This window comes from Dreissena polymorpha, chromosome 13 (assembly GCF_020536995.1).
Source record: "Dreissena polymorpha isolate Duluth1 chromosome 13, UMN_Dpol_1.0, whole genome shotgun sequence".
In the NCBI taxonomy this organism is placed as follows: domain Eukaryota; kingdom Metazoa; phylum Mollusca; class Bivalvia; order Myida; family Dreissenidae; genus Dreissena; species Dreissena polymorpha.
In genome coordinates this window covers 40,668,421-40,681,730 of record NC_068367.1, presented here as the reverse complement: position 1 = coordinate 40,681,730, position 13,310 = coordinate 40,668,421, and the positions used below count along the sequence as shown (strand labels likewise).

Sequence of the window (13,310 nt, the reverse complement as noted above, 5' to 3'; positions counted from 1 at the left end):
ATCAATGTCGATATTATTAACTGGTTATATAATTTTCCGCCGAAATACGTTGAATAAACATCATTTAGAGTTTTGAAAATAATGTCTATTTTTGTGTTAAAATCGCTTAGTATTTTGATTATTTTTTGTCGATGGTATGAGACTTTGCTGCACAAAATTGGTAGCAGTTTGAAGGAAAACCACACTTTTAAGCAAATATGTAAACATTTTCAATGTGGCACTCTTCGTTTAGTCAAATTTGAGTTCAATGCTAGGGGTCCCACATTTTTCAAACTGAAGCCTCTACATGAACCTTAAACTTATCATGGGTTATAAAATCATTTTTATTACCAACTCTACTGTTGAAGTAAGATCGAAATGAAATATGAATGGGAATCATGTTCGTGGTGTGTTCTATAATAAGTACAACAAACAATACAAAAAACGCTTTGGTTTTCTGTATTTTGATTTTGCTTCGGCTAATTGGAAAATCAGAATACACATTTATATTTGCTGTTTTTATTGTAAAGTTTTTATTTGAATGCTAAACGAACAATAGAGACTGTATATACACGGAACCGTATTGTCAACACACGTTAGTTCGTTATCCCGTTTTCAAATAATTGAAACAAAAATAAAAAACAGAAAAAAAGTTGATTTCTGTATAGCTTTTTTTCGTTTCACTTATTAAAACACATAACAAACAATTCATTTCCCTTTTGGTATTTTGTCTCAATGTTAATTTTACGAAAACCCATGTTTGAATTGACGTGTGTTTACCGTTAATCGTTTATGCTTCAATAAAACAGTAAAGGACAAACGATTGCTTTTTTGAAAATCATTTTCGCATTTGTTCTCGTTGGTATGCAGATTCAATTGAATATATGTTAGCATGACATCGTTTAATTAAAGTAATTTATTAGCTTAACAATTGTGTGAGAACTTTTATTCACTGACAACGTCAGTCAAATTTTAAAGTATTCGACTGTTAAGCTGTCCATAAGTTATAAAGTCTTACATAATGCACACACTTAAAGAGCTTATACTTATTTCATTTTTGCAAGCCAAGTCATTGCTACGGGCGCACCTTAAAGTTGTATGAAATGAGCCCCACAATGTTATTGTTCGTTCATTCTCGAGATTATTTTCTAATGTGTTAACGGTTATTTATGGTCAGGTATTTATTATTCACATTGCCTTTGAAGAGAGCATTGAACGGTACAACGGATTTTAACTTTTGATGCAATGTTTTGTGGGTTTTAATTTAAAATCTAATTTAGTTTCAACGAATGCATGTTCGTAGTTACATGGTTTATATTTGAAAATATCTTGCATAGCACTTTACACTTATAATTACCGCTAGCTTAAAGAAAATACCGACGATATAAGCATGAGTTTCTACGTACAAACCAAGCGATTATGAATTCTTATCTCGTGCTAAAATGTTTTGTGAACACGATTTATGAAACAGACCTCGAGATTTCCAAAGACACGCCTATCAACAAAATTCATCAATTCGTGTAATCAAAGATGATAAATATGGTGCATATTCTGGAATTTCTATTTTACAAAGAGAATTGTAAAGTATGTTATTGAATTAACAGGGTCACGAAATATAAACATATACCAAACTGTCCTGCCAATCATTGCTATTTGGGACTGTATGCGTCTAATGACAGATAGTAATGTATACATAAGAGAAAATTGAATGTAGACATGTATATGCAAGAGAAAGGCTTTATTAAATTTTATAGATAAAATTAAATAGGCTATAGAACAGAACATTTATTTTGACTTAAGCATAACAAGCTTATCGTCATATACAAATATATGAAAATTTTACAGACATGCGTGCTGGATATAAATAGTAAAAATGTTCAAATTACATACATCAATTAATAATTCACTTATCACTGGAGAGTGAGAGTGCTCTAATTACAAGTTATAATGTGACATGGAACACAACAACAACAACAATAAAGTTACATGTTACATACATGGTTAATCACAACATGTAACGAGCATAGTACACTCAATTGTTTGTTTAAGCTATAGTACTTCTTAACAAATTATGTGATAATAAACAAATTATTTTCTTTTTTTTTTGAAACACGTTATACAATAGATTGCTAACTTTCTAAGTGTCGTTTTCTCATTACTATTTAGAAGTTTAATACTAAACATACTAGGTCGCTTGTAATAGAATTCTGGAATATATTTGATTCTTTCTTCTAGGTATTGCGGACATGTTAGTATGAAATGGTACTCATCTTCGATATCATTACAGTTACACATGAGGCATATTCTTTCGTTCCTGTCAATATTATTATGTCTATGTATTATTATTTACAATTTATGGGATGAGAGGCGCATTTTGGCAATAATCCTTCTATGTTGTTTGTTTTCAATTAGATCTAAATACGGTGACATGTATAAAGATTGTGACGAATCAATGTTAGTCCTCCATTCAGCTTCATACTGATCTCGCAATCTTATTTTTAATAAAGGGATGAATTGGTCGATATTAACAGATTCAGGGAATAACCATACATCTCCAAATCCTAAATGGTTAAGTATATCGCGAACTTTTGATGACCAATTTACTGTATTATTTCGTTTAACAATGTCTGATCTTTGCATATTTATAACAGTGTGTAGAAGACAGTTACTTTGCTTTGTTTGATATAATTTTAGAAAATATTTAACAATTCTTAAATAGCGTCCAAAGATTAAAGGGAAACGACCGGGTTCCGCATACAATGACAATGAATTAGTTGACATCTTTACATTTAACAATCTTTTACAAAATTTTATGTGAACACGTTCAATATTAAAGGGATCTTTTCACGCTTTGGTAAATTGACAAAATTGAAAAAAAGTTGTTTCAGATTCGCAAATTTTCGTTATAGTTATGATATTTGTGAGGAAACAGTAATACTGAACATTTACCATGGTCTAATATTGCCATTATATGCATCTTTTGACGATTTGAACACCTAAAAATTATAAAGCCTTTCAACGCGAAACGATTGAATAATTTGGAGAGTTCTGTTTTTGTCGTTAAATTTTGTAAAACTACGAAGATTGCTTATATAAAGTATAAAATACGTCAAGTAGTGTACTCGGCGGAATAGCTCAGTAGGCTAAAGCGTTTTTACTTCAGGACTCTGGCAGGACTCCAGGGGTCACTGGTTCGAATCCTGCTCCGGGCAATGTTCTTTTCCTTTTTTAAATTTTATTTTTGATTTTTTACTGAAGCTATTACGATCCAATGTTTACATTTATCAATCTAAAGCATTTAATGAATAAGTTAAAAAATGCCAAAATCTGTGAAAAGGCTTCTTTAATGGCAGTTATAAACCCCCATACTTCACAGTTATCATTCAAAAGTGACACAACATATGAATCAAATAACTTGAAAATGATGTTTATTGGGACTTCCATATCTTTTGTGATAGAGAACAATCTATTCATTGCTCTTATCGCTTAACCATACAAGGTATTTGTGGCTGGTATGTATGATCCGCCACTAGATAGGACGATACCTAAATAATTAAAGTTACTGACTATTTCAATTTCATTACCTTTGAATGTCCATTTATAATTATTGTTCATGACGCCACCCTTTCGAAAAACCATTATCTTTGTTTTATCAATATTGACATATAAGTTCCACTTATTACACTATATTTCTAGGTTGTTTAAAGATTCCTGTAAGCCTTCTTCGGTTTCGGAGAAGATAACTGCATCGTCCGCAAATAGGAGTAGATAAACCGATAATTGATTAAGTGTTATACCAGCGTTTAATCCGTTTTGAAGACTGAATTCTATTTAATTCACGAAAAGTGAGAACATGATCGGCGATGTTATTTCACCTTGCAATAAGCCGATGTTGCTACTAAATAGGTCAGAAAGGGAACCCATGTGTTTAACTTGGAGTTTCACATCATTGTTCATCGAACGAATAATAGTCATACACTTGCCATCAACTCCTGATCGAATCATTTTGTACCAGAGCTGCCCCCTATTTATGACGTCATATGCCTTCCGGTAATCGACGTAATAACATAATAGCTATTTTTTACTTGTAGCTGTTTCTCGATAAAAGCATTTAGGATAAAAATTGCGTCAACTGTGCTACAATTCGGTTTAAAGCCAATTTGTGCATCCGTTATGATATCATATGATTCTGCCCAATATTTTATACGTTCATTTATAATCCCGGTAAAAGGTTTAGCAAGCAGCTTATCATTGTGATTCCCCTGTAATTGTTAGGGTCGGAAACATCTCCGCGTTTATAAATTGGTAGAATCACTCCGGACGACCAGCTTTTTGGAAATAGTTTAGTATCTAAAATGTAGTTAAATAATATTTCTAATGGTCTGGCTATAACATCGATTGTTTCTTTGAAATATTCGTAAATAATATTGTCATGTGAGGCCTCTTTATTATAATTAAGGCGCTTGATTCCTTTTTTTAGAAAATCGAAATATACATGTACATTAAAGGTTGTTGTTTTTCACAACTTACTCGCCAAAAGGATTCAATTGCTCACCATTTGCTTTAACCTGTTCATAACTGCAGTTAAAAGGTGTGAGGATGATGCCCGACATTGTCTTTAATGTACTGTATTAATCACCGTTTAGAAAGTTACCTGAAAACATCACTACAACTAACACCACCACCATCAGCATCACAATCATCACAACCTTCACCAAATCGCCACCATCACAATCACCACCACCGTCACTAAACAACCTCCATCACGACCACCACCACCATCACCACCATCATCACCACTACCATCCCCACCACCGTCATCACCACCATCATCATCACCACCACCATCACAAGGACAATCACCACACATACCACAGCCAACAACACCAATATCATCTAAAACATCCCCAATACCACCTTCAACATCACCACCACCATCACCTCCAACACCATCAGCAACACCATCACCACCACCACCGTTATCACCATCATCATCACCACCATTATCACCAGCACCATCACCATAACCACCAACTCCACAACACCATCATCACCACCATCACCACCACCATTTCCATCACCTTCACCACCACCACCCAAACATCACCAACATAATCACCCCTACATTTTCAACACAATTATCAATATCGCCACAACATCACAAGCACCACCATCACCACCAACAATACCATCACAACCGTCACCACCATCACCACTAACACCACTTCCATCACCATCAACACCACCACCACCATTACAATCACGACCACCATGACCAACACCACAACTTCCATCACCATAAGCACCACCATCCCCACCACCACCAGCACCTTCAACACCATCAACACCATCACCATTACAACATTCTACATCACCACCACCATCACCACCATCACCATCATCACCAACACAACCATCACCACCTCCATCACCACCAACACCACCATCACAACAAGATTTCAAGATTTATTAGATATCATGTAAATAAAAGCCTCCGGCCCAAAATGCAGCATTCATTTTCAATTTCATAATGATAAATACCACCTTGTAAAAACGGTTGTTTTACACTGGTGTTTTAACAAATACACATTTTCAAAATGATACAAAATCCGTGTTACCCTACACGTATATAGTTCCATCATTCATATATGAGAGACTCAAAATATTGTTTTTCTGCATTGTGTGACAAAAGTAGAGTCTTTCTATGAAACTATTATTCAACAAAAATTATTACTATAACAAAGTTTGTAATCAAGGTAAATTTATATTCCCAATGACATTCATTAATTTCGTTACATAGAATGTTATTGTTTTATAACAGAAATATCAGTGCTGCTCATTAGAATATTAACTGACGTTTCGTTTATTTGGCCGTTTTACCAATTATACAAATAACTTGTTCGTATATCAGTATACTGCGGACACTCAAAGAACGCATGAAATTCGTTCTCAAATACATGTACGTCAAATATTGTTAAACAAAATAAGCATCTTCGGTTTAAACGCTTTACGTTAAAATGCCTGCCAAGTTCCATGTTCAATTTATGAAAAGAACACTTAAAACGAGCAAATGCGAGACGTGAATTAAAGGATACATCTATTGTTAAATATTTCTTCGGAGTTAAAAGTGACTTAAACTGTGTGTAAGTGTCGCAGCGCGGAGATGCATTAATCTCATTGTGCCAGTCTTGGGTTTTACAGTCTTGTATGCGCTGTTTAAAACATTGTCAAAATATATTCATATCGCCAACGTCCTGGGAAACCGCAACAAAACCAAAACCGAATTTAAATAAGAGTTCCTTCACATATGTTGCCAAATTTTTCATTCCAATATCGTCTAAAGACTTCAGCATTCTGTATCAATTTACTGGATATCTATGGTTAGGCATTTGTAGTAAATGACACCAGTATTTTATGCATTTCAGATAATACACACAACAAAGTGAAAATCTACCACATTTCCCTAAGACCATGCTGTTATTAACCTTCGAGCCGACGCCTAAGAAATATTTGCAAACTTCGATTTGTGATCTTTCGATTACATCACAGTATTCATAACCCCATATCTCAGCCCCAAATGTAAGTATGGGCACAACCATAGTGTCAAAAAGTTTTAAATGTCACTATGGGTAAAATAACCAAAGGGAACTTGAAACTGTTTGATAGAGAAGAATGCTTTGCGTGCTTGTGCCACCAACTTCGATTTAGCAGCTGTCCACGATAGCTTTGGAGTAAATAACAGACCCATATATTTATAGACTGAAACAACTTTAACCTTTTGACCATTTAGAAACCACGCTTCATAATTGCGTAAAGGACCACCCTAACGAAAGACTATGATTTCGGTTTTATTCAGATTAATCTGCATACCAGTATATTCGCAAAATTTTGTAACAGCGTTTAAATGTAACTGAAGGTTATATGCTGTGTCCGCGCAAGTAGCTACGTCATCAGCGTACATCAAACAATTAATATCTGGTATATCATTGGTCATAAATATTCCATGTCTACAATGTTCCTTTAGGTAGCTTACTAAATTATTAATATATAATGAAAATATTTTCGGTGAGCTTTAATCACCCTGCCTGGTACCGATGGTACAGCAGAATGGTTGCGTAATGATATCTCCGGACACGTTGATATGAGCGCGTAAATTTGCGTACATCGATTCGCAAGACAACTTGCCGTTCATACCTGTGGCATATAAGCTGGTAAAAAGCTTGAATGAACCGATGAATCAAAGGCCTTTTTGAAGTCCACGTATAGTACGTAGTAACGACCACCAACCATCACTTCTATCACCACGACCACCACAATCACCGCCAACATCACCATCACCACCATTTCCATCACTACCTCTACAACAATCATCACCACCACAAACGCTATAACCACCACTACAACCATCAAAACGAACACGATCACCAAAACCATCACCACAGCCATCACAATAACCACTATCACTACCATTACCACCACCATCACCACCACCATCACAACCACCATCACCACCACAATGACCATTATCAACATTACTATAACTAACACTACCACCATCACCACCACAATCATCACCACCGTCAACAAATCATCACCCTCATCACCATCAATATCACCATCACCACCACCATCACCTCAACCATCATAATAACCGACACAGTCACTAACCCACCACCATCACCACCAATATCACCATCACCAACACCATCACCACCAACATTACCTCCACCATCATCACCTCCTCCACAGCCACCATCAATAACACTATCACCACCACCGCTACCATCAAAACGACCACAATCATCACCACCACCATTACTACCATCAACGTCACCAATACTATCACCACCATCAAAACTACCTCCATCACCACCACCATCACTACAAAAACCACCATAACCATCACCATCATCACCACCAAAACAAACACTACCATCACTACCATCAAAACAAGCACAATCATCACCACGATCACCACCACCATCAGCACCACTGTCACAACAATCATCACCACTATAACCGCCACCATCACTACAACAATAACCATCATCAACATCATTTACATCACTATAACTAACACCATCACGATCAGCATCACAGTCATCACAAACGTTACCAAATCATCACCACCACAATCACCACCACCGTCACCAATTAATCGCCATCACGACCACCACCATCACCACCAATATCGTCCATCACCACCATCATCGCCACCACCATTAGCACCATCATCAACACCACCATCATAATCACCATCATCACCACAACCACTATCACAAGGACCATCTCCACCAATACTACCACCACCATCACCAATACCACCATTACCATAACCATCATCACCACCATCAACAAACTCACTATCACCACCACCATCACCACCACTATCACCATCATCACCACCACTATCACCACCACCTATCACCACCATAATATCCATGAACACCATCATCACCACCACCACCACCACCATCATAGCCATCACCACCACCACCACTAAAATCACAAGCACCACCACCACAAGCACCACCACCAGCAGCACCACCACCAACAACATCGCCATCAACCCAACTTCCATCACCATCACCACTATCACAACCATTACCATCACCAACCCCATCACCAATACCACCACTTCAATGACTTTCATCATCGTATCCCCACCACCACCACCTTCAACACCACCATCCCCATCAGCACAAGCCCCATCACTACCACCGTCACTTCCACAACCACAATCACCAACACCACCATCACCACCACCATCCCTTTCATCACTACCCCAACCACCATCACCACTAACACCACCGTCACAACCTTTTCCACCACCATCTCCGTCAACACCACCATTTCAATTACCACCAACACCACCATACCAACCATTATTGCTATCACCATCATCGTCGAATCGTCCACAATCACCACCATCACACCCACCATCACCCCAATATTTACCACCTATACCTCAATCAATACCATCATCATCACCGCCAATTCCATCACCATCTCCATTACCTTCCCTACCACCACCAAAGCCACCCCAACAATCAGCAACAACATTATAAATAACCTCCACCATCACCACCGTTACCATTTCCACCACCACCATCACCAACACCAACACAAGCACCAACACAAGCACCACCAACAACACCACCATTACCACCATCACCACCAATATAACCCCTCACCACTACCATCCAACTTCACCACCATCACCACCATTACCATCATTATCACGACCACAATCACTTTAACCATCACTACCATCACCACCACCATATCACCACCACCATAACCATCACCCCAACCATCCCCATCTTCCCCATCATCATCACCATTACCAACGCCCTCATCACAACCATCACCAACACCAAGACAATAACCACAATCACAATCACCATCACCATTTCCACAACCACCATCATCATCATCTTGCAAATCATCAGTATTTTCCTTGTTAATCTAACACAATGTATTTTCTTATGAATAGTAATTATAAATGGACAAATTAGGCATGTGTGTTTGTATTTAACGGGGTTTCTTACACATACATATAAAAAATTATTATTCAGTCGCTCCAAGTTCTTTAATATGCAACGATTTTCAGTCTCAACGGAACGGCTAAATTGAGCAATCTTCATGGCATCCGTAAACGTTGCGCCATACTTCTCCAGCAGTGGAACCGGATCGTGTTAGGGTCCCATCTGACACGAACTTGAAACTGATCTTAAAATAAATTTAACGCTACTTGGTTGAAAATCAACAGCTTTTTTCTCCTTCTACTTATCTTACCCCCGCCGAATACACACTTTGAAAAGCAGATCAATGTATTTACACCTCATATAAATGCAAAAACTAGAAACGTGCATTTTACGCGCAAAACCATTACAGTTTTCTCATTATGCCCCCCCCCCCTTTCGAAGAAGAGGGGGTATATTGTTTTGCTCATGTCGGTCTGTCCGTCCACCAGATGGTTTCCGGATGATAACTCAAGAGCGCGTATGCCAAGGATCATGAAACTTCATAGGTACATTGATCATGACTCGCAGATGACCCCTAGTGATTTTTTGGTCACTAGGTCAAAGGTCAAGGTCACGATGACCCGAAATAGTAAAATGGTTTCCGGATGATAACTCAAGAACGCTTATGCCTAGGATCATGAAACTTCATAGATACATTGATCATGACTTCGCAGATGACCCCTATTAGATTTTCAGGTCACTAGGTCAAAGGTCAAGGTCACAGTGACCTGAAAAAGTAAAATGGTTTCTGGGTGATAACTCAAGAACGCTTATGCCTAGGATCATGAAACTTCATGGGTACAATGATCATGACTCGCAGATGACCCCTATTGATTTTCAGGTCACTAGGTCAAAGGTCAAGGTCACGGTGACCTGAAATAGTAAAATGGTTTCTGGATGATAACTCAAGAATGCTTATGCCTAGGTTCATGAAACTACATAGGTATATTGATCATGACTCGCAGATAACCCCTATTGATTATCAGGTCACTATGTCAAAGGTCAAGGTCACAGTTCCAAATAACGTATTCACACAATGGCTGTCAAGGTCACAGTGACTCAACTTAGAAAAATGGTTTCCGGATGATAACTCAAGAATGCTTAAGCCTAGGATCATGAAACTTCATAGGTACATTGATCATGACTCGCAGATGCAATAATGATGAAACTGAACCAGGATGTTTGTCTGGACAATATCTAGGTCAAGTTTGACATTTGGTTAAGATTGAATGAACCGACTCCTCTCAGGTGAGCGAAATAGGGCCATCTTGGCCCTCTTGTTTTACATTATTGCATACTGTCAGGTCAGTGACTGTGAAATACTATAGTAACTGCTGTTTCCATAGTATTGCACTAACTTGACTAAAAAACGTAAATCTGTTATCACATAGTAGCTTTGTATAATTTAAATTAATAAAAAACATTTACTGATTTGCATGCTTTTCATGATATCCAATGTGCAGCGCTACAAGATTGTGATATATAAAACGATACATCCACTCTTTCCATGTGGTTGTCATGACGTTGTACATGTAGCATGATTTACACGCGCTTTTAACTGAGACAAATTATCAACACGATATACATGAGCACTGTGCTTTTTTTACAAGAATTTGTTAACGTCACGTAAACATTAAAACTCGGACGTGTGTTAAGGATTACAAGTTTAATAACGCTCATTTAAGAATTCAATAAAACGTTTACAGTTGGGTGTAATAAATTCAACTATAACTGCTTAAAAACACTTAACATGTCGAATAAATGTTTTGACAATACATTTATTATGCAAGCATAACACCTGTTTCCCATCATCAGTTTTCTAATTAACTTGCCATGATTTCATCGTAAAGGTGTAAACAGTAGGGTCCGATAAGTGTGGTATGTATAACAAAGCCAATAAACTGCTGCAAAACCACGCACTAACGGCAACTACTTCACTGCAGGTATTGACTGTCTATGAATGCTGTTGCTTATTCAAAGCATGTGCTCTCATTTGACAATATTGACTTTCCAACACAACAACGCTCCCCCTATAAATTGCGTAATGATATACATGTAATTGACAAACGATCGTAAATCGGCTTTAAACATTTTTGGTGAAGTTGATATCACTTTGCTCTTTAAAAATTACACATGGATATCGAGTGTGCAAATTTTCTCACACATAAGCTGGAAATGTGTGCAATCTTTTGAAAAATAGAGCGAATCGCGCAATCACCCGTTCTAGAAAGGACACTGATAATTGTCACCATGAAGTAGCATAAACTCCATTGGGGATTAAAATGTAACAATACAATTGTAAATAATAGGAGATATTTATTTTAAAACACTCTTATTCTACTAATTTAAGTATGTCAACATTGGTGACAGTTTCATTGGGCCGCTAAAATAACAACGAAAAAGCTTTACTTCCAGAGTTCTAAATCCGCCGGCTTTACTTGCAGAGTTCTAAATCCGCCTTCCAAACAAGATGTTTAAATGTTAAAAAGTGCTGTTATTAAACCAGACATTAACTTACCGGTAATGTGAATTTTATTATTAGCATTGAATTTTCTGTATTTCATCTCTGCTAATGATTAACAAGTCCTATCAGAATGCTGTCACAAGAAGAAGATACACAGATCATAGTATGCAACTTACACAATTCTGGCAAAACAAGTATGGCCTGAACCAGTATGACCTGAACCAGTATGGCCTGAACCAGTATGGCCTGAAGGAAAAAAATATGTAAGGATTGATAATATGCATTTATTGAAAAGTCCATAAAATGACAAGGGCAGATGGATTAACATTCTTAGTGAATAAACATATCAACATACATGCCATAATTTTTTAGGGCCAAAGCGGGACATTACATAAAAAATTGTCGGGACATTTGACCAAACAGCGGGACACCTAAAACGATCTATCATTTCACCTTTACTGTAGTCAGGATAGTACTAACAAATACTCTTGATACTTTTATTCAAGACATAAAACATCTGATATGAAGCATGGAATCTAAAACATAACAATAACAGTTTGATAAAATAATACAATAGCAAACAACGAGGATAATATTCATCTATTTAGAGTACAAAATCTAGCACATTACGACAAAACTACTCATTATAGGTTACGCATGCGCAATTAATTTCCTTCTATATTACATATAAAATAGTTGAAGTTCGATATCAATTTTTACCATGATCAAGCGCATACCCACTATATCATACTACATCATTGGAAAGATTAATGCATAATCTCTTGAAAAAAATGCATGTCATTAAATTCTATACGCGCAAACTCAAAATATTTACCTTAGAATAGGCAAACCGGTTTTGACAGCTGTGCAGACAACCATTTTGGGCTCAAATAGTATGACCTACTTTCAAAGCCGGGAACCATCAACACAAAAAGTAGAGCACAAAAATGGCTTATTTTCTTATTGCTTACAAATATACCTTCAAGTTGATACCAAAACCAACCATTTGTAATGTATTTTACAAATCCTAGGCAGCATGCACTCAACAATGTGTGCTAAGTATCAAACTGACTGCATGTAACCCTGCAAACAGGAGTTCCGGTTTAGGGGTTATGTGACCTTATATTAATTTCAATGGCAAACATTAACGCAGGGGAGGCTATCCAGTACACTGAAAGTACGGGTTACAGTAAACTATCTACCGAACAGTTACATCAGTTACACACGGAATGCGCGGCCGTACACATTTCCGAGGTAGGTTTTTGGTGGAAGCAAACCGTTCATTTTAACTCTCAACAACGCCTCAACCGTTTTTACACCAACAAAAACAAAAGGACAAA

At 37.1% G+C, this 13,310-nt stretch overlaps 1 long non-coding RNA gene across 1 annotated transcript; it reads right to left on the bottom strand.

Moving 5' to 3' along the window:
* Positions 1-9,563: 9,563 nt before the first annotated feature.
* LOC127855179 (uncharacterized) lies at positions 9,564-12,957 on the bottom strand. Its single transcript, XR_008037384.1, has 3 exons — positions 12,806-12,957; positions 12,147-12,216; positions 9,564-9,711 (listed from the first exon to the last, which is right to left on the bottom strand). It is a non-coding gene; the product is annotated as an uncharacterized LOC127855179 (long non-coding RNA).
* Between the last annotated feature and the right edge of the window lie 353 nt (positions 12,958-13,310).